Here is a 23,543-nt window from a genome sequence, read left to right as displayed (position 1 = left end):
CAATGCCTCTTTAGTCTGCCCACAGCAGCAAAATAGCCAGGGGCCCACCTTTTTTACAGAAAGAAAATCCTATATTATCCTGATTTGATCCTTAAATACAATTTCAGAAAACATTTCCAACATACCCTTCCCAGCCAAACTACTCAACGTGGGGCAACTTAAAATCCAGCTCTTTGGCTAGAAAAAGGTTCTTGATTATAAACAGGGAGATCCACGAATTGCTACTGCAATTGATCTGTGGGAAGGTGAGGGGGGTGTTAGTGGCATAGGCGCCATTATCTCTGTAACCCGCATTCAACACTGCCAGCCACAGAGTCGCTTCAGAAAAGAATCTGGCTCTGGCTGGCTCGTGAAGAAATACAGACTTTATTGATTGCTCACTCCCTATTCAATCCATCCTCTTCACTCCACTGCATCCCAACAACAACAAATCCGACAGCCACACTTGTATAGTCACAATGGATTCTTTTCAGTTTTCTAGCCTTCGTCCATGCACCTTTCAATCTCACATATTGCACCTAGGCACTCTTCTGTCTTTCATTGTACACCGGGACAACCTACTGTTTCACATATTACACCTAGCTACCATACAGTCTCACCTATTACACCCGGGACACCCTACAATGTCACATTGTACACAGGAGATAACCTTAAGTCTCACATATTACACTTAGCCACCATACAGTCTCACATATTACACCGGGGACACTCTATACTGGACCCAGGCACTAATCAGTCTCACATATTACACTTCGGACATCTTACGGTGTGATATTACACCCAAGCACCCATTACTCTCACATATTACAAGAAGGCACCAAAATGCCTCATATTTCACAAAGCAAGAGAACATGTATATTATGGTGAATGGTGGTGGTAGTTGCAAGTCATAAATTTGAAGGAAAGGTCACGCCTCTTCCCATTTAGTGGATTCATGAGAGCCAGTGGCTCAAACCGAATGGTAACAACAGCAAGTTTTTTTTGTCTTTGACTACAAAAGCGTGTAAGGACTATCGAACAGTGGTCGTCTTCTTTCGACGCATGCCCTGTCACAAAGGTGAATAGGCTTGGCTTCATTTAGGATAAATATTTTTCCAGTTTCTTACATCAGCAAATTCCTGCATTTGTCGCTTCACACTATTGCGAAATATTGTGCCTTTACTTCTAGCAATGCATCTGGCAACTGGGGCTTTTCTCAAGACACATTAACAACTAGATTTCGGCAGCTGCATTTATTTAGGCAAGTCCTGAGGAAGTGTCTGCAACGTATTGAAAACGCGGTGGCCCGTTTACAGACGAGAGCTAGAAGAGATTATTGTATTGGCTCAGCTCCATCATCTCTGTGTGGCCAAATACACCATATGAGGCCTGGTGCACAGTGGTCGCTTCTATATCAGGCTACGGCCACTAGTGTGGCTTCAAAGAATTGTTACCTTGTCCATGAAAGGCATGAGTGCTTTGCTGTGAAAGGTGATGTCTGGTGCAACCTGTTTCTATAGAGGTGGTTGATGCAAGTTATTACCAGAGCAATGCCCCAGTCGTGATGTTATGATATGATTCATAACGGCCCACAGTCTTTGATTGGAAGAAGTGTTGAAGGACGTGCTGAAGTAGGCCAGAGGCATGCAGACATAGCAGGGGGGTTTGTGCTTAAGTTGGATGCATGTGTGAAGGAGTGCAGAAGTAGAAGGACGTGGTCCATTTAGCAAGAGTCTCCACTAGGTAATGATGTTTGAGGATTACATCATGTTTCACACTAAGGGGTAGATTAGGATCGCGGTTTTCCCGCATCCTCCGGGCCGGCGGAAGCCACCGCCGGCCCGGAGGATGCGGGAAAACCGCTGCTGAGCCACAAAAGACCCACCGCCATATTAGGATGGCGGTGGGTCTTGAAATCTGTCCGCAGCTTTTCCGCCGCGGTCGCCTTCCGACCGCGGCGGAAAAGCATTAACATGGCTGGCGGTGTCTATCAGACACCGCCAGCCATATTATGATGGAGTAAAAAGTATGCTTTTCCACAGCGGCTTTTCCGCTGTAGAAAAGCATAAGGACCTTCACTTCGGGGACCCGTTGCGGGCCCCCTGGGTGAAGGGGGGTGCACATGGGAGGTACCTATGGTACCTCCCTGCATTTGCGTGAACAAAGCGGCAGGCACCGCGCAGTGCCTGCCGCTTTGTGCACGCAAATGCCGTGCATGCATTTTTAACATTGCGGCGGGTGCAGCTTGAGGCTGCACCCGCCGCAATGTTAAAAATAGAGGATGTGACCGCCACCCTGGCGGTCACATCCTAATCTGCACGGAGGGACCGCCGCAGCACCTGCGGACGGTCCCTCCTACTCTATGGTGGCGGACGGACTCAGGTCCGTCCACCATCATAATCGGCCCCTAAGTCTGGGTTCATTAGGCAGTTCTCCAGAGTCACGGTGTCTTTCAGCGAAGAAGAACATTATTTGGGAACAGCCAGGTCTTAATGGCCCTGTGAGAGGCAAGATAAGATGCTCGCGGACATTCCTGTGGTGAGTTGGCGGGAGTCACAGTTCTGCACTTTGAATGGAAAAAGTCAAAGCTGAGATCTATTGAAGACTGGCATTTTTGATCAAGAGGTTGATTTACAGATTCGAAGTCTACTGTGGAGGAAGGTGTTGACACATAAGATGTTGTGTACAAAGAACAGGGGCTTGATAAAGATACTACTGGAAGCCAACAGAGAACATGATGTGCTATCTTATGTTATGCCCACATGGAGGCAGTCTCACTACTAAGTTTAGGTCCTGCTGGACATTGAACAAAAGAGATTCTGGTGCCTCAAGGTATGGATCTTTGGGTCTAGTTCAGATGGGAGAGCACTAATACACTGTGACCTGGGACACTCAGAAAAAAATGGAGTTCAAGGATCAAGTCAGCATCAAATGTGACACAAAGGCTTTTTACTGAAACCGAAGAGGCAAGCATGGGGCCTAATTCAACAGAACAACTGTTTTTAAATGCTATCATGAGCTGGACCCTCCTCTTTCTTTATGTACAATATACACTATGATTTTCTGGAACCCCATATCATCTTCCCTGCGGTGTCAATCCCGGCTACACTTTACTAAGATGAGATCTGAAGTTAATTCTTCTTTTGATACCATCCAACCTTCGAAGGCCATACCCACCACAGATGAAAAAGGGCAACCACCACGCTTTACAGAAGAAGGTAAAGTCCTGACCACCACCATCCATCCTCTGTAATTGTTAAATCAATAGTGTATCTTTCAAGTGGATGCTCCAGAAAGCTGATACACAGCAAGTGATGCTAATTAGGATGGTGTACAAAACACAGAACAATAAGTACTCTCCTCATGACAGTAAAAATGCAAAGTCAATGACATGTGACTGCTTCCCCCAAGAACCGAGACCCTCTTCTCATAACAAATTACAAAGTTTAAAGAATTGAAGACAGGCGACAGTCCTGTGGGAAACAGAAGTGCATGGTTTTGATTAAATAGGCAATGATTCTTTCTGCAGGTGAAGTGCTGTGAGGTTTCTATTGTTTGCCCTTGGAGAATTCTCCCAGTTAGTTTTGACCCATGTAAACGTATTCTCTGCACAGCAAGAGGATTCTATCCTACATAGTACAATTGAATTTCACCTTTTATATTTTTAGGCAAAGAGAGATTGAGTAACTTCCTCAGAATCACAAGATTTTCAGTTGGGCACCGAGGCTCAGATTCGAACCCAGGACCTTGGGCTCCAGAGTCAGCAGCTAGGCCACCAGAACCACCCGGAATGAGCCTTTTGTAGGGATTTGCAAAATGGCATTGCCGAGAAGACCACCAACTGTTTTTTCCATAGTAAATTTCATGCAGGAATATGTTGTTAATTCTAAATAAGGATGCATGAGAAGTAAAATGTCACAAGTCACGATTTTCGCTCAGGAATCGCAAAGCGAAACACTTTGAGAAGTTGCTAAGATATTCACAGACTGCAAATGTTGCAAAAAAGGCAAACGCTTTGCGACTATATGGTTGATGCCACACAGCAATTTTAAGCGAATGCAAAGCGTAGTAGAGGGAGATGGTGCTAAAAAAAAAAATCAAAATTATTCAAGCCACTTGAAGGGCCAGTTGCTATATTATACAATGCCTAAGTGCTGACTATTCCCTTTAATAAAGCATGGAGCAACAGGGTGCTAAAACCAAGGTTACAAAACAAACAGGGCAGAAAGGCCTGACATTTCCCTTAGCTGGCTCACTCTGCTGGACTCCTCCACGTCTTCTTAAGATAGCAGAGGGTTTCCCACCCTCCAACTGTATGCTCCCCACGAGAGGCGGAGGCAGGAGGATTAACAAAGAGGGCATACACAAATTACATCATCCCTTCAAACAGCAGACACAGAAAAGTCACCAGGTGTTCTCGCTGCTGTGGCTCCAGGCTCGAAAGCTTGGCCAGCAGCGGAAGAAAGGAGGAAAAAAACACTAATTCCCAGCTCCAGAGCTTGGCGAGGATTTCGACTGCTTTAAAAGGAGACCTCCTGCTTTTTAATTAAATAGAAAGGCTTCCCATCTCTCTATCCTGGTGTAAATTCAAGTTTACCAGTTTTAAATGACTTCTACTGGCTTTTGTCGCAACATTAGGTTTTCGACGTTAGGTTACATTTATGTGTTAAATACACAAATTGGCTGCATACAAACAGTGAGTACAAGCAGAATCACCAGTATTTAAATACAACTGGGAGTTTCTCTGAAAGCAGTCGACTGCATATCCAAAAAAATAGGCTGATAAGTCCATCACCACCCCCTTTTGTACCGATAAGTGAATGCAGCAGAAACCATTTCCAATTGGTTAAGAATATAATAATCTTTGCAACATAATATAAATTTATAGTGTTGTATACATTACATTACCTCTGTCCTCCCACAGCAACAACTCAACTTTTTATTTGTTTTAAATCCATAGCAAAGTCGCCATTAAAAGCACCTATTCAGGTAGTCAAATAACTAATTTGCGAATTCTCTCATTTCAACAAAATTAAAATCTGAATTAAGTCATCAAGTTTTCCGTACAGAATTCTTGCACTGCTTGTATCACGGCAGACCACTCCAAAAAGCTTACCAACAGGCTACAAGTGATAGGAAGCTGGGCTGCACGACACTGTCAACACGAGCAATAAAGGTGACATCACACAACTCCTTAATGAACACTACTGTCTACACCTTTCTCTGGATCTTCTTCAGAGATGTCGATTCACCATGCAATCGAGTTTATACTATGCTCTGAATTATCCCTTTTCTGTCTTTCTCTTGGACTCAGACGTTCCTACTTCTCATCACTCACATGCATTTAGGTTCCATCAACGCCTCCTTCAACACCGCCACCTTCCAGGAAAGCTGAAAGCACGCCGAGATCAGCGCCCTCCTGAAGAAACCCACAGCGGATCCCACCGACCTCAAGAACTTCCGCCCCATCTCGCTCATCGCTTTTCCTGCCAAAGTCATCGAGAAGACCGTCAACAGACAGCTGGCCGCCTTCCTCGAGACGAATGGATCCCTCGACCACTCGCAGTCTGGCTTCCGAGCCAACCACAGCACCGAGACCGCCCTCATCGCAGCCACTGACGACATCAGATCCCTGATCGACAACGGGGAAACAGCGGCCCTCATCCTCCTGGACCTCTCCGCAGCGTTCGACACGGTCTGCCACCGCACCCTAGTGCAGCGCCTCAGCAACATCGGAATCCAAGAGAAGGCACTGGAGTGGATCATCTCGTTCCTCACCGGAAGAACTCAGAGAGTCTGCCTCCCCCCGTTCAGATCCAAGGCCACAGAAGTCATCTGCGGCGTACCACAGGGATCATCACTCAGCCCCACCCTCTTCAACGTCTACATGAGCCCCCTTGCAGCCATCGCACGCCAACAGAACCTCAACATCATCTCCTACGCAGACGACACCCAGCTGATCTTCTCCCTCACCAACGACCCGGCCACCGCCAGAACCAGCCTACACGAAGGGATGAGAGACGTCGCCGAGTGGATGAAGAACAGCCGCCTGAAACTGAACTCAGACAAGATGGAAGTCCTGATCCTGGGATCATCGCCCTCCACCTGGGACGACTCCTGGTGGCCTCCGGCCCTGGGCACCGCACCCAAGCCAACGGACCATGCACGCAACCTTAGCTTCATCCTGGACTCCTCCCTCACGATCACCAGACAAGTCAACACCGTCTCATCATCGTGCTTCAACACTCTGCGCATGCTCCGAAAGATCTTCCGATGGATCCCTACCGAAACCAGGAAGACGGTCACCCAGGCACTCGTCACCAGCCGACTGGACTACGGCAACTCCCTCTATGCCGGAACCACAGCCAAACTCCAGAAAAGACTCCAATACATCCAGAACGCCTCCGCACGACTCATCCTGGACATCCCCGACACACCCACATCTCCGGCCACCTGAGAGACCTGCACTGGCTCCCCGTCAGCAAGAGGATCACGTTCAGACTCCTCCCCCACGCACACAAGGCCCTCCATGACCAAGGCCCCAAGTACCTCAACAACCGCCTGACTTTCTACATGCCCACACGCCAGCTGCGGTCGACCAGCCACGCCCTCGCCGCCGTCCCACGCATCCGCAGAGCCACCACCGGAGGAAGATCCTTCCCGTACCTGGCAGCCAAGACATGGAACTCCCTCCGCATCCACCTTCGGCGAACCCAGGACCATCTCTTCTTCAGGAAGCTACTCAAGACCTGGCTTTTCGAGCAGTATCGGACCCGTTCCCCCAGCGCCTTGAGACCCTACTAGGTGAGTAGCGCGCAATATAAAAATGTCATGATTGATTGGTTCCATGTGGCAGTCCTTTACCAATATGTAGGGTACATAAAATGCAAAAAATGAGTTTGAGTTTCAATTTCAGAACGCTGAATCCAATTCTAGAACCTGTGTGATGTCATCACCATGTGACTGTATGTACCTTGAGCCAACAGGAAGGGAATGTACTAGGGGGAGGCTGGCCCATCCTGGTATTATCCCCTGCTCCCGGCCACATGACATAAGACACTATTTCTACCCCAATGGAAACTAGAGTCTGAATACTGCAGCCACCCCCACCACCCTCTCTCATGGCAAGTAAGAGGAAATTGGGATTTACTTGGGTTTAGTTTTGATTTCAGGGCAAGCAGAAAGAGGATAAACCTTCCACTCTGGGTCCCCAAGAAAGATTATCTGATGCCCACGGGTGAGGACTAATGGCAAAGCGGGCTAGTTCCACACATCACTCTTTTTTGGACATCGATCCCGGAGGATTTGTAGGCTTTCTGCTTTCCAAGGACAGGTAGATTGGAGGTGAACCCTCCAATTTGCCTCCCCCTTCACACCCCACAAGGGGCAGAAACCCTGTCTGGTGCATGGGGGTGAGTGTGCAAGTTAACCCAATACGATGGCCAAGACTTAAGTTCCATTCCACACAATTTTAGGCTAAAGCCTACCAGACAGCACAGCTGTCAAGTTGCTAAACCCTTTTTTGGGGACATTCTAAAAGATGACCTAAGAATGCATTCCGCCCATTGCTTACCACTGGCTTTGTGGTTTGTAATTCACATTTGCTTGCTATCTATTTGATGGATTTATTGGTTTTAGGATGTCCAGAATGTCTTTGTCCCTCCCATGGAGCATAGCCTGTTTGATGTATTCTTGCACGAGTACTCGCTTTCAAGCCTTTACATTTTGTTCTTATCTTGTAACATTTGCTACGCATTCAAAGACAGAAGCAAAATGTCAATCTCTGTCTTCTGAGGGTGCTCAGTGTTTACTTTTCTTTCTCTGACTTCAATGTAAGGTTATTTATCTGACAATCTGAGGGTGTGAATGGAATACGTTTTCTAGCACACAACGACATTTAAATGTCTGTAAATGATATATGCAAATATTTCAGACTATGTCAGAATTAGGTAAGCACAAATGATGGACGGTTTTTTTTATAATTAAGAAGTGTGCTCTAAACAATTATAATAGAATCAATACACTAGGTGATGTTATTTCCACACATTATCGTTTATGCACTGTTTAGTCTTATCAGTAAAACTTTATGTCTGTGCAAATGTAATGGTCATTTCAATAGAAAATATGTTGCTTGTAATGGAAGTTCGCTTCCACACCATGCATGCTCCACTATTCTCCACTATATGCCTCTCTACTCTACGACACACTATGCATCTCTACGACACACTACGCCACTCTACGACACACTGCGACACTCTACGACACACTGCGACACTTCACACCACTTTACTCCACTCTACGACCCTCCACTTTACTATACTCCACAAATCTCTATTCTACTCTATAACACTTAACTCGACTCTAGGTCCCTTCAGTCTATCAACCCTCTAAGCCCCTTTATGACCCTCCACAACACTTTAATCCACTTTACGCTACCCCAAAACACTTTACTCCACGATACTCCACCCTGACATGACACTGTACACTATAGAACACTTTATGAGTCTATGCACCTCCATTCAACACACTACACAATTCCCTCTATGCAATTCCACTTTACTCTACGCCCCTTCACTCTATGCCCCTCTAAACCACGACACTTCAATCTACAACACTCCCCAGTGCTCCACTCCCTGTACTGACACTCCACTCCACTGTACGCCTATTCTCCTCTATGCTATTATCCTTTAGCCATGCTGAATAGCAGCCATGCTGGTGTCCAACATGGATAAAACACATTGGCAAAGCCAATTCCTCTTTAGGTCATCGCTTTAAATAAGCATGTCAATAAACATTTTTAGCACATATACTTTTACGAAGTCATGTGCGGCGTATGGTTTTAACTTTTTCATCTCCTTCTTTCCCCACCCTAAAGTACTTAAGTGAATTAATCAAGACGGTCTAAGATTAGACGTTATTTAATTATCAGAATTAATTATGAGCAACCAAAAAACATATGTGCATACATATCTTGACTTGTGTTTACTATGTGTTCCATGCAGTGAAAGTTGAGACGGTTCCCTGACAAAGGCACCCCAGCCGAAACACGCATACTTCCATTCTACCACCAGCCTTCTTTCTCCTTTTTCTACGACTATATTGGATTTCCTCACTTGCTCATACTGTGTAATGAAATTATCAGAATGTCGAGGAATGTTAATTGAATTGCTTTTAATGGATACACATTCGTAATGCAATGTCTTCCTTGTATTGATAATTTTAATTATTTTTCATGTTTATATGTTTTGCTAAAAGATATAAAAACTAAAATTAATAAATAAAAGGTTTTGTATAATAAATAAGACAATTTGGTTATGTTCTATATTTGAAACTAATGTACATTGGTTTGTGTAAAAATATTGTTGTGTTGTCCGGATATTTATTTCTTGTAATTTGTACACTTGCTTTAGTCCTTTTTCTCCTTTATTGTCATTTTCCCTATGTCAAGAAAGTATATTTTGTATGTAGGGGCCTCTATTTCCAAATGTCATTACGACCTGCATCGTATGCATGACCCCTGGGTGTGATATAGGATGTAAAATATATCACAGCTGCTCACGTACAAAGGGAATCAGTAATCTGAAAGGGAATACCACCCTAATTCACTATTGCACTTCTGAGTATAAAAACACAGTTCCCACCACTCACATATTCCAGAAGAACGAAGTTGAGTTGCAATAGCGATCATCTCCTCATGCCATAGAAATCCTGAACTTAATAACAATGACAAAAAGATTCCATAACATTATAAACAATTTACAATGCATCAAAGAAAAGAAATCAATTGCCTAACACGTTCTGTTAGTTTAAGATGGTATTCCGAGATACATGTCACCATTGGCCCACCTTCAACATTTGAAGGTACTGTTACCGACTACCACACTAGGAGCTGTCGACTTGCATATAAACTGCTCATCACTCGGTGTCTGTCAGTGATACCCAATGCAATACTTGCATGCCGACTGAAGCCAAATGATGCAGTATGGGCGTATGCCTCCAGTGCTCCTACCTGGAAGGGCTTCTTGCTGGTTAAAGGTAGGCTAAAACTGCGTCCTGGATGTATCTTGCTTGTCTTTCTGTTGGTTTAGCATATGGCAGTACTGCAGCCTAGATGCACTTAGTAGGGCTTTCAGTTGGTTTAGCATAGGCCAGCACTGCAACCTGGATGTACCTCGCTTGGCTTTCTGTTAGTTTTGCATGCAACAATGTGAGCGGGAGCCATGCGTACCTCAAAGAGCTTCCTGTTGGTTTAAAGTAGGCCAACACTGCAGCCTGGACCTCCCTAGTAGGGCTTCATATTGGTTTAGCAAAGGCCAACACTGCAGCCTGGGTGTGTCCATCATGGGCTGCTACCATGCAGAACTTCCTAAAGGTTCAGAGTAGGCCAACATTGCACCAACATTCTTTCTTGCCATACTGTGCCAGTAGACATTTTCTTTAATTGTTTAACTCTATAAGGGTTAGAGAACGACGTCCATCTAAGATACTGCCTTTGTCAGTCTAAGTCAGCGGGAGCATTGGTGACAGATATCTGAATCATGTTGAAGAAACAGTCTAGTATAAGCAGTATAGTTGGGCATGGGGGACTGGATTTGGGGTGAGTCCCTTTTTGAATTTTCAGACTAGTAACAATTACATGAGGCACAGGCGCCTTGCCAATAAATGTAGGACTGGTGAGCTCATGCGAAGACACATTTCAGCATTCCGTTACGCGAGCTGAGTTGCCAACTTGAAATTGGTATGCAGCAAAAAGTAAAAGAAGGAGTAAAAGGAATTTACAGGCAATGAACAAAAACCTTTCGTTTACCATTCAAGTAGATTGGCTACAGACTGAAACCTGCAGATGGATCCCAAAAATAAGCAAGCATTTGCAATGCAATAGGTTGCGCATTTACGAAACTCTTGTAAATGCGAGACCTATTGCATTGCAAATGCTTGTAAAAGCACCCACGCAGCACTTTCACTTTAATGTTGGCCACGTCCTTTGCCAGAGACGAGCCGTGTCTAAAGACAGGGGCGCCACCGCGATTAAAGTGAAAGCGCGGTATGGGGCGGTTTTCCACAAAAAAAAGCTTTTGTCAACTTGACAAACAACTTTTTTTTGTAAAAGCGTCCCATGCCGTGGTTTCACTTTAACTATGGCCGCACCCCTTTCCTTAGACGCTGCTTGTCAAAAGAAAGGGGCGAGACCGCCATCACAGTGAAAGTGTGGCATGGGTCAGTTTTAAAAATAAAAGTTGAGAAATAGAAAATAAAACATGTGGTCACCTTCGGCGCTGCAAATAACCCCAAGGTACGGCCGCCAAGGTATAAGCGTGGCGTACTATGAAAAAAAACAGAATTAAAGCAATAGGGAGAGTGTGTCCTGCGTGGAGCTAATTACTTAAGCAAAAAGTGTTAGAGGCTGTGATGAAAGCCTACTGTGTAACAACACATGTAACAAGGGGTGTCCTCATTGGAGGTTACAAAATAAGACAAGGCGGTACTAAGGAGGGATTACTAAGCTTATTGACCAATGAAAAGCCACAGTTTCAAAAGGACAATGACACAAGCCAATGAAAAATATGGGTGGAGAGTGGGTGGACCTTCAAGTCCCTACCTGAATACAGCATGCCTCGCAGAGCAGCACATGCACTGCCCAGGCTCGACCTAAAAAGCATACTGCATTTAAAAATTAGTAGCTAAGCAATAGTAAATTATTTACTAAAACACTAAATAAAGTAAAAAGTTATTATTAAAATAACGTGGCACAGCAGTATTGTGATGCACTTATACACATACTTCACCTTGACATTGGAGGACAGGAGAGCGGGAGCACCTGCCACGAAAAAAAGCAGGTAAAAAGGTTTAATTAAAAAAAAAAAAAACACAGCAATGAGCCGTAAAGAAACATGTGGGACTATGGAATTATCTGAGCGTTTGGCCAATCACAAGCTGCACAGCGATGGGGGATGGGGAGGTAGCAGAGGGTGCCAAGCTCAGACTGTCACCACTGCATACTAACAAAGATACATTGTCCAGATCTGGAGCTACATGATGGTGGAGCTTTCTTGTAGCAAAGCAGGAGGTGGCTGGCGCCTGTCAACATTTGTGTATTTCTGCATCAAACGGTAGAGAGCTCAGGTAATAGAACTTTATGATATGCATAAAATCTCCGCCTCCTCGCATCACTCAAGTCAGTTTCTGTACTGAAAGAAGACGGCTCATGACCGGCTGTCAAGGAACCTGGACTGAAGGAGGTCTCCATCACTCCCCACAAGTTGTTTCAGAGGCTGTCACCCATTGCTTAGACCACAATTGTGGCTGTGTAGCTCTTGCCCTTTTGGGGACGTTGCTAGCATTTCACCCTAGCATGAGGATGGTGATGCTAGGTCTCTTGCTGGTGGTCTTTTGTTATACTTGAAGCCTACAATGCATAGGCATATATTTGAGACTTAACCTAATCTTCAAGGAGACGTAATTTGGATGAACTTCGCAAGGTAAGAATAAACACAAAACATGCAACAAAAGACTAACCTTCTTTTAGCTCAACTGGGGTTCTAGGTGCTAGGGGGAGCACAGTCGTATAATGTGTCAGTGCAGAAGTAAACATGGAAGCCCCAACACTAAACCTAGGGCGTTCTTGATTATATCACACGATCTCCTTGATAGAATTTGTAATTGAATTCTAAGGGTAAAAAAGTACACAAAGGGCAGCAACTTGTAGTTTGTGTAATAGCCCTATTGACACGATTGTGTTGTATTGTGGCACTAACAGTTATTGCCAATGCATTGTCAAACTTTCAGGAATGCCTTGATGAAATCGAACCAACACCAATTTGCACCCCTCTGCTAACTTACATGTCAAAGACCATATCACAGACTCCTGTTTTAGTTGACAGATTGTAGTCAACCCTACATCGATAGCGGGCAATTTGCCATTACAATTGGCAATTCCATTCTATGATTTCCAACTACACAGCCCGTCGCTGAGTCAACCACCCAATACTGGAACCTCAAACATGCCTTCTGGCTCGGCAAGCCATCGAATCATTCAAGAGCCATATTTCAGGTTCTCATACTGCCACAAGTGTGGGAAGCTCTGTTTCATGCCATCACTGCTGTAAACGGCATACGAACGGTGCTGTGGCAGAAGTGCCTCAGATTATCACTGGCACACTGGAGATTCTTAGGAGGCATTGCAAAAATGGTGGTTGCCACAGTTGGGTTTATGTTCTGCCAGACCAAGACACCTACTGGCCTTTCAGTACTTTGAAATTATCATCTCAGTGGCAAAAATTGATTGGGGACTCTACCCAGCTTGTAGTAAATGAGATTCTGCATACAAAAATGTGCAATTAGAGAATATTTCAAGACCTGGTCGGTGTATAGTAGTTTTCATTTCTACGACACAATGGTGCTGCTTTGCCTAACTTTTCCAGAGAAACAGCACAAGAGACCAAAGATACATTGACCACATATAAGAAAAGCCTATATTCCATTATGGGGTAATACTACAGTCAGCAGTACTATCAAGGTTTCCCTCAATTGTCCACCGGTGGTGATTCCCTGCATTTGAAACTTACAATCTAAAATCCCATTCTGATTTTAGCCATGCCAATCACTAGACTGTGGACATCTCCGTGGCCACAAAACCCTACCTTCTTCGAGACTGATCTTATATAAGAAAGTCCCATCCCAAGCATCCTCTTACGCATCCTCAACGTAATCTGCACAGGGTGTCCACTGACATGGAATGAGTGGATGGAGGAGCTTATTTATTTATTTATGCGTTTTTATATAGTGCATACTTTACCCAGAGGTGTGAGAGCGCAATAGAGCGAAGTAAATTACATAAGGAAAAAGAGTAACACAGAAGTAGGTATCACTACTTGTATGTACAACAGTTACTCGTAGTGAGTTACAGATTGCTCCAGAATTAATGACTGTGGGTGCAACACTCGAGCTTATGCAAAACACAAGCCTTCTTCGGCTTCTTGCCCACTTTGTGCCTAAAGCCCTGTGAAGGTGATGCTCGCCCCTCACTGCTGTTCCAGGTGTGCACCTTCTGCTTCAGAGAATGCCTCCTGGGAGCCCAGCCACGTGGAGGGAACGGACAGGGCAAGAAGGGAGAGGCATGGTGCACACTTGCATGGGCCCCTACTTGCCTGTCCCATTTGTGCATGTGCATCCTAGTGCTGAGGCCCACATATATAAACAAAACAAAAACTATTGCGAAAACTGCAAATGTGGGCATTAATGAACTTTGTAAAAGTGGAGAAGTGTGACTTAATGGGTTAAAATTGATTAAAGCTGCATTGCGTCAGCACTATGGAAAATCAGGAAAGTACCTTTATTCCTGTGGTGTTGTGGCAACATCACAAGCTGTGCAGAAAATATGATACTGTATTGTATTGCAGCACTTATATAATGCTTACTGAAGCGCTTGCCTACAAGGTAAACAAGTTTATTTACAGGCCTCACTGGAAACTGAGTAGAAATTTGAATTGTAGCCCTGTCGAAACTTGACAAATATGTGCATTGCAACATTACTGGGGAAACAGAACAAATATGATAAAAAGCGTCGCTTCAGAAATTGGACAAATGCCTACACTACTGAATCATTGCGACACAGGACAAAAGCAGGCATCACTGTAACATTAATAAAACTTTGAAAATATGTGCTCTAAAGTGTCATGGTATAAACTGGACGAATAAAATCATTATTATGGCACTGTAAAAATAGGGAAAACTTCATCATTAGAGTATTGTCGCAACAGGACAAATAATTGCTTTTCTGTGACTTTTTGCAACCGAGAACTAACAATACGACTGAAAGGCAGAAACTGGGCAAACATGGACATTGGTGGGGCAGTACGCAGGATGAGTAGCACTGTAGTGATAAAGGGATGGTACCCTTCAAAGTTGACCCCTACACACTTTACTGGTGTTGAGCTGAGCATAGGAACTGAGAACAAGGGAGAAATATGCACCAGCAATGAACCAGTAGACTTATACTGATGACACATGGGGCGATTAGGCACCTAAATCAAAACTAGTATATGAATGTAAGCATATTAGCAGTGTGCAGATATGGAACAATTGCAAGATAATATGCACCACTGTGCATCACTGTCAGGTGTCAGAACTGTAGCCTCTCAAAATCCTGCAAAACCACAACAGAACTGGCAAAAGAGGTTAGCTAAAGTGAAGGCAAATGCTCAGAGACAACGAAGAAGTGCGAGGGGAGAAGGTCACATCTCATGCTGGGATCCAAAGGGGGTAAATATAATTCTCCATAGAGGTACAGGGCTCAAGAGGTGTTCCAAATTGTCATTGTTGTATGACATGATGGCGTATGTCAGTGTGTGCAATCACGATAACAAAAATGAAAAATCGATCATCTTGCACCATACCTTCCACCGCCTCTATCCTTGTTTAATCTGGGATAAGTGAAACTTTGAAACAGTCCCTCCACTATGCTGTTTGTGATTTCCCGGTCACTTAAGATTCCTTGATCATGGGATCACATTGTAATCGAGGGGAAAGAGGGTCAAAAAATGAGGGCAGTCAGTTTAGCTTAATTGATTTCCCTTCTATCGTTATTTTCCACTCTTTCCCCACAATCTTTGGGATGCACTTCCTCCAATCAGTTGTGCTAGCTCCGGAAGCCCCAGTTCTTTGCCTGGTGTGTCCACTCCAAAAAGGTGATATGCTAAACACATCTATATTCCGGCGGGGAGGGACTCAAATTACAAAATTATGGGCCATGCAATACTTCGTACTGCATATATGCCATAATACGTTCCTGCACATGATCTTATGTAGATGTGATAGGAAGACCTGTCAAACAACCCTGGAAAGATCACAGATCTAACAAATCACCCATTGCTTGACCTGTAATACTAAGCGACATATTCTAGACCAAACAAAGGGGGTCATTAGGATGGCGGACGGACCTGCGTCCGTCCGCCACCCCCGAGGTAGAGGGACCGTCTGCATGGGCAGCGGCGGTCCCTCCATGCCAATTCGGATGTGACCGCCAGGGTGGCGGTCACATCCTAATTGGCATGGAGGGACCTTGTATCTTTAACCTTGTGGCGGGTGCTGCTTGAAACAGCACCCGCCGCAAGGTTAAAAATGCATGTATTGCATTTACATGCACAAAGCGGCAGGCACCGCGCGGTGCCTGCCGCTTTGTGCATGTAAATGCAGGGGGGGTACCATAGGTACCCCCATGTGCACCACCCACCCCCTGACACCCTGGGGGCCCGCAACGGGCCCCCAAACTAAAAAAAACCACATGCTTTTCCACGGCGGAAAAGCCGCCGTGGAAAAGCAGGTTTCCTGCCCCATCCTAATATGGCTGACGGTGTCTGATAGACACCACCACCACCATATTAGAGCTTTTACGCCACGATCGGAAGGCGACCGCGGCGGAAAAGCGGCGGACGGTTTTCCCGTCCGCAGATGACCCCCTGCCATCCTAATCTGGCGGGGGGGGGGGGTCTTTAAAGGCACTGCTGCGGTGATTTCGCATCCTCCGGGCCAGCGTTGGCTTCCGCCGGCCCGGAGGATGCGGAATCACCGCAATCCTAATCGGCCCCCTAATTTGTTGTCATACAAGTCACTATACCAATGTTGAGGGGAGATCTACAAAAAATATATTACAACAAAAACTGAATGGATTGACATCTGAATTGACTTCATCTGAAAATTCTTGATAGTAAAATCCTGTTCCTGATTTTCTTTAGTGAATTTATGGACCCCACCCCCCACAGAACTGAAGATGAAGGATTACCAGGCTTAGTGATTTTCAGGAAATATATGACAACAGTAAGAAAAGGTACATTTTACCTCCTTAGATATTAAGAAATAATCAGTGCAAACTCTGAGAAACTAATGCAACAAATGTAATTACATAAAAAAAGACTTTAGATACACCTTGCATTCTCAGAATACACTATATTCGTCAACAAGAAAGGCAGGTGATCATGGCTCATCTAATTAAGCAGAGGAACGTGCTGTCCCTCTTGCCCGCGCAGAAGTAAAACTGATGGATTGTTAAAATCAATTCCATTTCAATGATTCAAGAGAGAGCTCAAGGATTTAGATTTAGGGCATTATATTAAAGATCTCCTAGCATTTGACCAGATATAAACCAGGGATTGCATACAGGTTAAAAGCAGTTACTTACGGGCCAGAATGTATTTTCCTATATTTTCTTATCATTAAATAGGCAGTGCTATTAGAGCATTGTGTTTCACTGGAATCAATGATGTAGTTGATTTAATAAATACGCTCTTTTCAGAAAAAAATATATATTTGGAGATATTTGACAGTGGCATTAATACGCGGATTCACTCAATGTTAAATCACTGGACGATATTTTTGACATATTAAAAGGGGCTGGCAATGTGATTTCCACTTCACTGTGGTTTGATATCTAGAAGCACAATTTCACAAGATTAATGGAGTCAATCCAAGCCGCATGCAGTAGGTTTCAAGGTGGACGATATACTATACTCCGGTCGATCCCAATAAATTAATTGGCACTGTATCAGATAACTACCCGGAATTCAAAATTACAACAGTGGTGACTGGATTGGCACCATGTGGCTTGGCCATGTTTTTAGACACATTGGCATGGATTTTATTTATTTCATAGTATCAAACATAGCTATTAACCCCAAAATCAGTTAGCTTTGTTGTGCCACAGATTTAGGTTGCTTGATTATGGGAAAACAAAATTCCTTTTTATTGATCTGTTAGTAGCTTTACGTGTAATTACACAATAGCTGAAATTGAAAATGGCTGCGATCAAAAATACCAAGTCACAGGTATTAAACCTGTGATTCCGATAAGGTGAAACTGCGTGGACACACTCGGAGATTTTAACATCCCGACACCCAGTTTCAGTATCAAGACACATTTGAGAAATGAAGGGAAGAGTTGCTGTTTGCCTCTAGAATATACGAAGAATCTTGCGGCGTTATAAAGTTTTATAAAAGGACAGACCCGTGGAGGTTTTTTTATTCACTTTTCATTTTAAAAATTGAATACCCACCCTGGATGGACATTTGATTAAGAACATTTTGTGACCACCGAGTGTTCCAACTGTTCAGTCTCAAAATTTGTGAGATTCCCGAAAGGGTAATGAATCTGTTGCCTTTTTGGTGGTTTGGTATGAGCAGGAGGTGATAGAAAGTGAAGTCCCCCTGTCATCTTATCTACATATTTATATAACGATGTTAGGATCTCTGAACACATTTTTATAAGAAAGCCTGAAGAAGGTGGTTTGAACCAGTTACTACCACCGAAACGCATTGCCTTTGGTCATTTTGCATCTACCCGTTAGGATTCTCAAGTGATGTTTTTATATGAAATGTTTACATATTTGATATGTTTGTAATTGAGAATTAAATATGAATGTCAACTGATGATAATGTTGAATTGTGAAAAAGTCATCCATTATATGGGCTTTGCAAAATAATTTTTAACATTTGAGTGTATATGTTTTTGTGATTTGTTTATGATTGTGCCCCACTTGTGGCTGATATGTTGGCTTGAGATGTCTTGTTAGATATAAAATTGAGCCTTTTTATGCATTCACTTGGTGCATAAAACATTTGTATACTACTCTTTGGCAATTTCAACAGTTTATATAAGAGTGAGGTGTGAGTGAGGTCCGAGCACTTTGTGTATGCTATTGACTTGGTGTCAGTATTGTGTCCTGTCCCTTTGGTGTGGAGGGCCATTCTCCTATTTTTTGGTGCGAACAAAAATATGCATCACTGCGCGCAAGAAGAATAAGGCAACTATGAATTCTGAATACATTTTTATTAAGTTTGGTAACAGTTTATTAAATCAAAATGTAGAAAGAAAAGAGTGCAATGTGAGAGCAGTCTCAAATTCAGAAAGGCACTGATGAATATCTATACAATGTTAAGGAAAACCTGATTCTATGAAATGTATGACATTTTTTAAACCATTTAACAAGGGAAATATTTATCTCAAATGTTTTGGTTGCCAATCAGTCTTAAAGTAACTTTGTAAGAACGAGCTTCATGTATCAGCAGATGATAAATGTAATCCTTCAATCTATATATTTTTGCATTTTTATTTTTTTGGATATGAATACAAATATGTAAGAAAGGAAGGAAAACATTGACTTCAACCAGTGCAGTACATAACTATGTTAGAAACAACTGCTTATACAAATGCTACATAAATCATTGCTGTAGGAAATGTGAGATGATGCAACGGGCAAATTCTTCTGAATCAGGGACTCCATACAGAAGAAGAAACTATATGAATATAGAGCATAGAGAGCGGAAAACATAAGGAACAATCAAGGAAACTACATAAGGATGAAAAAGAGAACCGAGGCCATCATGTAGGACAGAAGGCAATAATCATGCCATATACATTTGGATTAGAAACATGGGGAGAGGGGTAAGCTTTAACAATTAAATATGATAATTGCACATTAAAGCAACCACCCCAAACACCAGCATTGGTGGTTGTGCCACGTCCCATAGCTCACCTAGTCCGTACTGCCACACTGGTTGTTACTGACACTCCTCCTTAAGTGACTAGGACAACATAAGTCAGATAAATTCACTCATTCACCAGAAACCAACCCCTGGAGAGCAGAACTGAATAATTGAGTGACTCCCACAGCTCATCGATTATTGTTTGATAAGCAAGCTGCAGCAGCAGACTTTTCTAACAGGATTCTTCATAAGCTTTTGATTATTAATGACTTGGTTATGTTACACATAATATGAAGCATCTACTTTCCTTCAAAGATCAATGAACAGCAACACTGGTCATCATGCCAAAATTCGAGCACCACAATATTCTTTTAGAAAAAGCCTCCCAAGATCTTCTCAACTCTGACTTCTTCAAAAAATTTGAGACAAGATTCCTCAACAATGAGAGCCACAACAACCATGTGCCACCTTTCCAGGTGTCTCCTCATTGGCTGCCCACTAAAGGAAAACTGAATTCGAGGTCTTTATTATTATGCACAATTCCTTCTACATTAAAGCCAAATGACTGTTCCAATGAGATTACTCAAAAAGCCACGCATAGACCTCAAATTTCTTTCCATAACAATTCAATTAAACACTTTTCCTTCAAGTTCTCTAAAGGTGGAAGATTTGCTTCAAGAGGAGCCCTCATTGAAAACACTTAGCCTCAATATTTCCAACACATTCGAAACTTCTTCACCTACCGGAAGACAAAGTTTTAAGCCAATGATATTTTGTCTTCTATAGCATTTACTTCCCGTTCCCGCACTGTTTTCCACCAGTTTGCACTAGTGCCACGCGGCAACAGCAGTACGTGGCATTTACAAACCTCAAAACTAAAAAGAAATGAATAATGTTGGACCACTTTCACACTGCTGAAAAAGTGACTGGTTGACGACAGGCTACTCAGTGTCACTCCAAAAACGGAGAAAGCTGACTGAGCCCTGCAGAACTCCCATCTGTGACCTGCATGTTCCACAAAAGTCAAATCAGTAGACATGACCTTGAGAACTTACCTGCACTTTAAATGCTACAGTAGAGAACAGATGAGGCGACACAGAATTTATTTAGACACAGGCCTTTCCCACTCACCAAACAAGCAGCAACATGTTTTTGGGCTGAGGGACACTCGGGGGGGGGGGGGGGGGGGGGAGCCACAGAAGGTAGAAATTTCCCAGAAGAAGAGGCCGTGTGTACACCAAGTGGTCCCACCACACTGATGCCCTTGGTTCATCATTCATGAAGACCGCAGTTACGCAGCAACAAAGCACAGGTGTATGCCAAACGTGGGGTGCTGCATTGAAGGATGCACCCAAGTGAAAAATTTAATAAACACAAATAGTGGCACTCAATGAAGAGGTCTTTGCTTCGAAGCGCTTCTTGGTAGGATCTACCATACAGATAATGTCGCCACGAGTCTAAAAACTGTACTAAATTATAAATCCCTATTTCCAGAAGCATTAGATCACCACAGTATACATTATTTTATAGGAATTTGGAGTGATTTAAGGTATATGTTCACAAATTCAAATCAAGGGCCCCAGGAGTCAACGGTCTTCTTTATTCAACCATGATCGGCCACACAAACCAGAATCCCTCGATAAAAATAATTTAAAAGGCAAGCAGGATTTCCTACAGGGGTTGTTTAATTAGTTTCATTTGTTGGTCGCCAAAGATGCGGAAGCACACGACTTTTCAGAATGAATTAATCGGTGTTGGACTCACACAAGGGCTGCTCGGGGAGATGCGCACAACCACCCAATGCTAAGACACCACTCCTTGAAATCAGCAGCAAAGATGCGAAGAGCACCGCGTCACCTTCCATCACACGTGGACTGGTTGCATTTTTCATGCTAGAATTTTTAACCCATATTTTCAATCAGCGGTGGAAATGCATTAAAAAAACGCATGGGAACTGTGATATTTGGGTGAGGGGTCAAAAGTATAGCTAGAAAGAAAAAAATATTCTATTGATGGTCGTTCACTTTCAGATAAATGCATATAAAATAGCATACAAATGAAAAAAATGCGAGTTAAACAGATCAGTGGGAAAAATGCAGTATGTTTACTTTAGGAAGCCTGTATTGATTGGATATTGCGATCACTGGAGAAGTCAGTATGTGTAACCAGAGGCTCAGAGAATTGAATAAGGAATCAGACTGCACTCAGAGCACACATTTTGTGTGTCCATTAACAGCACGCGCTGCAGAAATTAGCTGGTAACACCATTACGTTACCTGTCCAAAAGTATAAATCTCCGTCAATATGAAGGTTCAACCTATTGGCTTTCAAGCATCCTTTACATTTCCAGATACAACATTTGCACACATTTCTTTCAGGTAACAGTCACTGTGACATGACATGCGGGTCGTCGACGCCCCCCCCCTTCCTTTCAGCAAAGATATCTTAACATTTCCATGGATGTTTTCGTTTAAGAAGAAATTGGGGGTGGGGCTGTTTTTGTTAACTAAAAAGTGTAAGAGAACATGGTTCCCTTCAGATCCCACCCACTTCGACCTCTTTTTTGCACGATACAAAGGGAAACAGCAAGTCCTAAAATGCAACCGATAGCTCACTGTTCCACACATGACATGCAGAGATGCATCTGGCTGTGTCACGAGGGTGCGCTTCAGCAGGTCCTAGGTTTGCACTCAAGTGCAATAAGCCAGCATCAATGCGATTTTTTGTTTCACTTTGCCCATTATATGCAAGGGCCTGCAAGTCCCAGACTGCTGAGTGCCGTGGGCAGAGCAGCCAGACCTGGCTGAAAGGCACCTTCATGACGCGTGTCATGTTAACAGCCGATTCTCTAGAACCTGCTATTAGGCAGCCAAAATGCTCAACGTTGGTGCTATTTGGATAAACAGAAATACACAAACATACCACGTTCAGCTGCAGTCTTCACTCAGCTATCTATATCAGTGCAACCCTCTTCCCTGCACCTGCTGATCTGTCCGGCACACAGCTGTAATAACTTTTATATTCGCTCCTTTCCGCCTTCCATAGGAAAGAGCATTCAAAACAACTGCTAAACATAAACGCTGCAACATCTCACGGGTAAAGTAGATCGACAAGTCCCGGTGTTAGCATCTTTGCTTTCTAGGACTTGAAGTTTTGCTTGAGACAAATAAATCGCAAAACACTCAATGAATGAGAGGACAGGACATCTGAGAAAACCACTAGGTACATAAGGAGAACCCCAATAAAAAACAGAAAAAATGCATAATACCCCACATAACATTTACATGTGCCCCCGTGAACATGCACGTGCCAAAGAATAATACAATATTCTCATTTTATAAAAAGCTATGCACTGCAATGTAAGTACACAGAAGTAGCAATATAGTGAATGAAAACAAAAATACAAACAGCAACCGGCAATGTTTTGCTCCCTTCGGAAGAGCACGCAGCATCAGCAATAAACAGAACTTTGGAAACTTCAAAACAGACGTACACAATTGTTCTTCCCTGATTAGGTAGGTGCACAGCAGCCGCTTCCACATCAACCCCAGTACTGCGGGGAAAGCTTCGCCAGCGTGCATCTGGGACAGTTAGCTGCTACAGCAAAGTGCAAAAGAACAACTGCAAGGGAGGAGGCACAGACCTTGTGTTCTTGGTCCTTTGGGCTCTGGGGTCACAGGTAACCCCACGTTGTCCGGGACATTTTCGTCCGCTCTCGGGAGCTGCCACAGGAAAGTTCACCGGCAAACTCCGGCCTCCCTCTACCCCATTCAGCAGTTTCCCATTCTCTGGCCGCCTCCTCCCCTTTCACTCAGGGCGAGAGGAGAGTTGGCTCAGGTTTCAGAGCCTGCCCCTGGAAGCGCGGAGGAAATGACGTAACGCCCCTCACTCTTTCTCATGGTTCAGGATGTCACTGCAGAGGAGGGGGGAAAGGAGACCACCCTTGAGGGCTAGGTTGGAAAACAAAGCATCCCCAGCCCTCTAGAGTGCTAAATCGCGCACCCCTAGCAAGTTCCCCAGCTCATGCAGTTCGGCACTTTTCCGACTGGACCCGAAGATTGTCGAAATGGAGGTGCTGCAGAAATGTTG

The 23,543-nt window shown here is 43.8% G+C and overlaps 1 protein-coding gene across 1 annotated transcript in view; it reads right to left on the bottom strand.

Annotated features, from left to right (window-relative positions):
• PLEKHH1 (pleckstrin homology, MyTH4 and FERM domain containing H1) overlaps positions 1-23,244 on the bottom strand; it is a 301,189-nt gene extending 277,945 nt beyond the window's left edge. Inside the window, exon 1 of the mRNA XM_086937161.1 lies at positions 23,098-23,244. The gene's annotated coding sequence lies outside the window, so the exon portion shown is untranslated. The remainder of the gene's footprint in view (positions 1-23,097) is intronic.
• Between the last annotated feature and the right edge of the window lie 299 nt (positions 23,245-23,543).

This window comes from Lissotriton vulgaris, chromosome 9 (genome assembly GCF_964263255.1).
Source record: "Lissotriton vulgaris chromosome 9, aLisVul1.2, whole genome shotgun sequence".
NCBI classification, from domain to species: domain Eukaryota; kingdom Metazoa; phylum Chordata; class Amphibia; order Caudata; family Salamandridae; genus Lissotriton; species Lissotriton vulgaris.
Note: the sequence above shows the minus strand (reverse complement) of the source record. Positions and strands in the feature narration are given on the sequence as shown.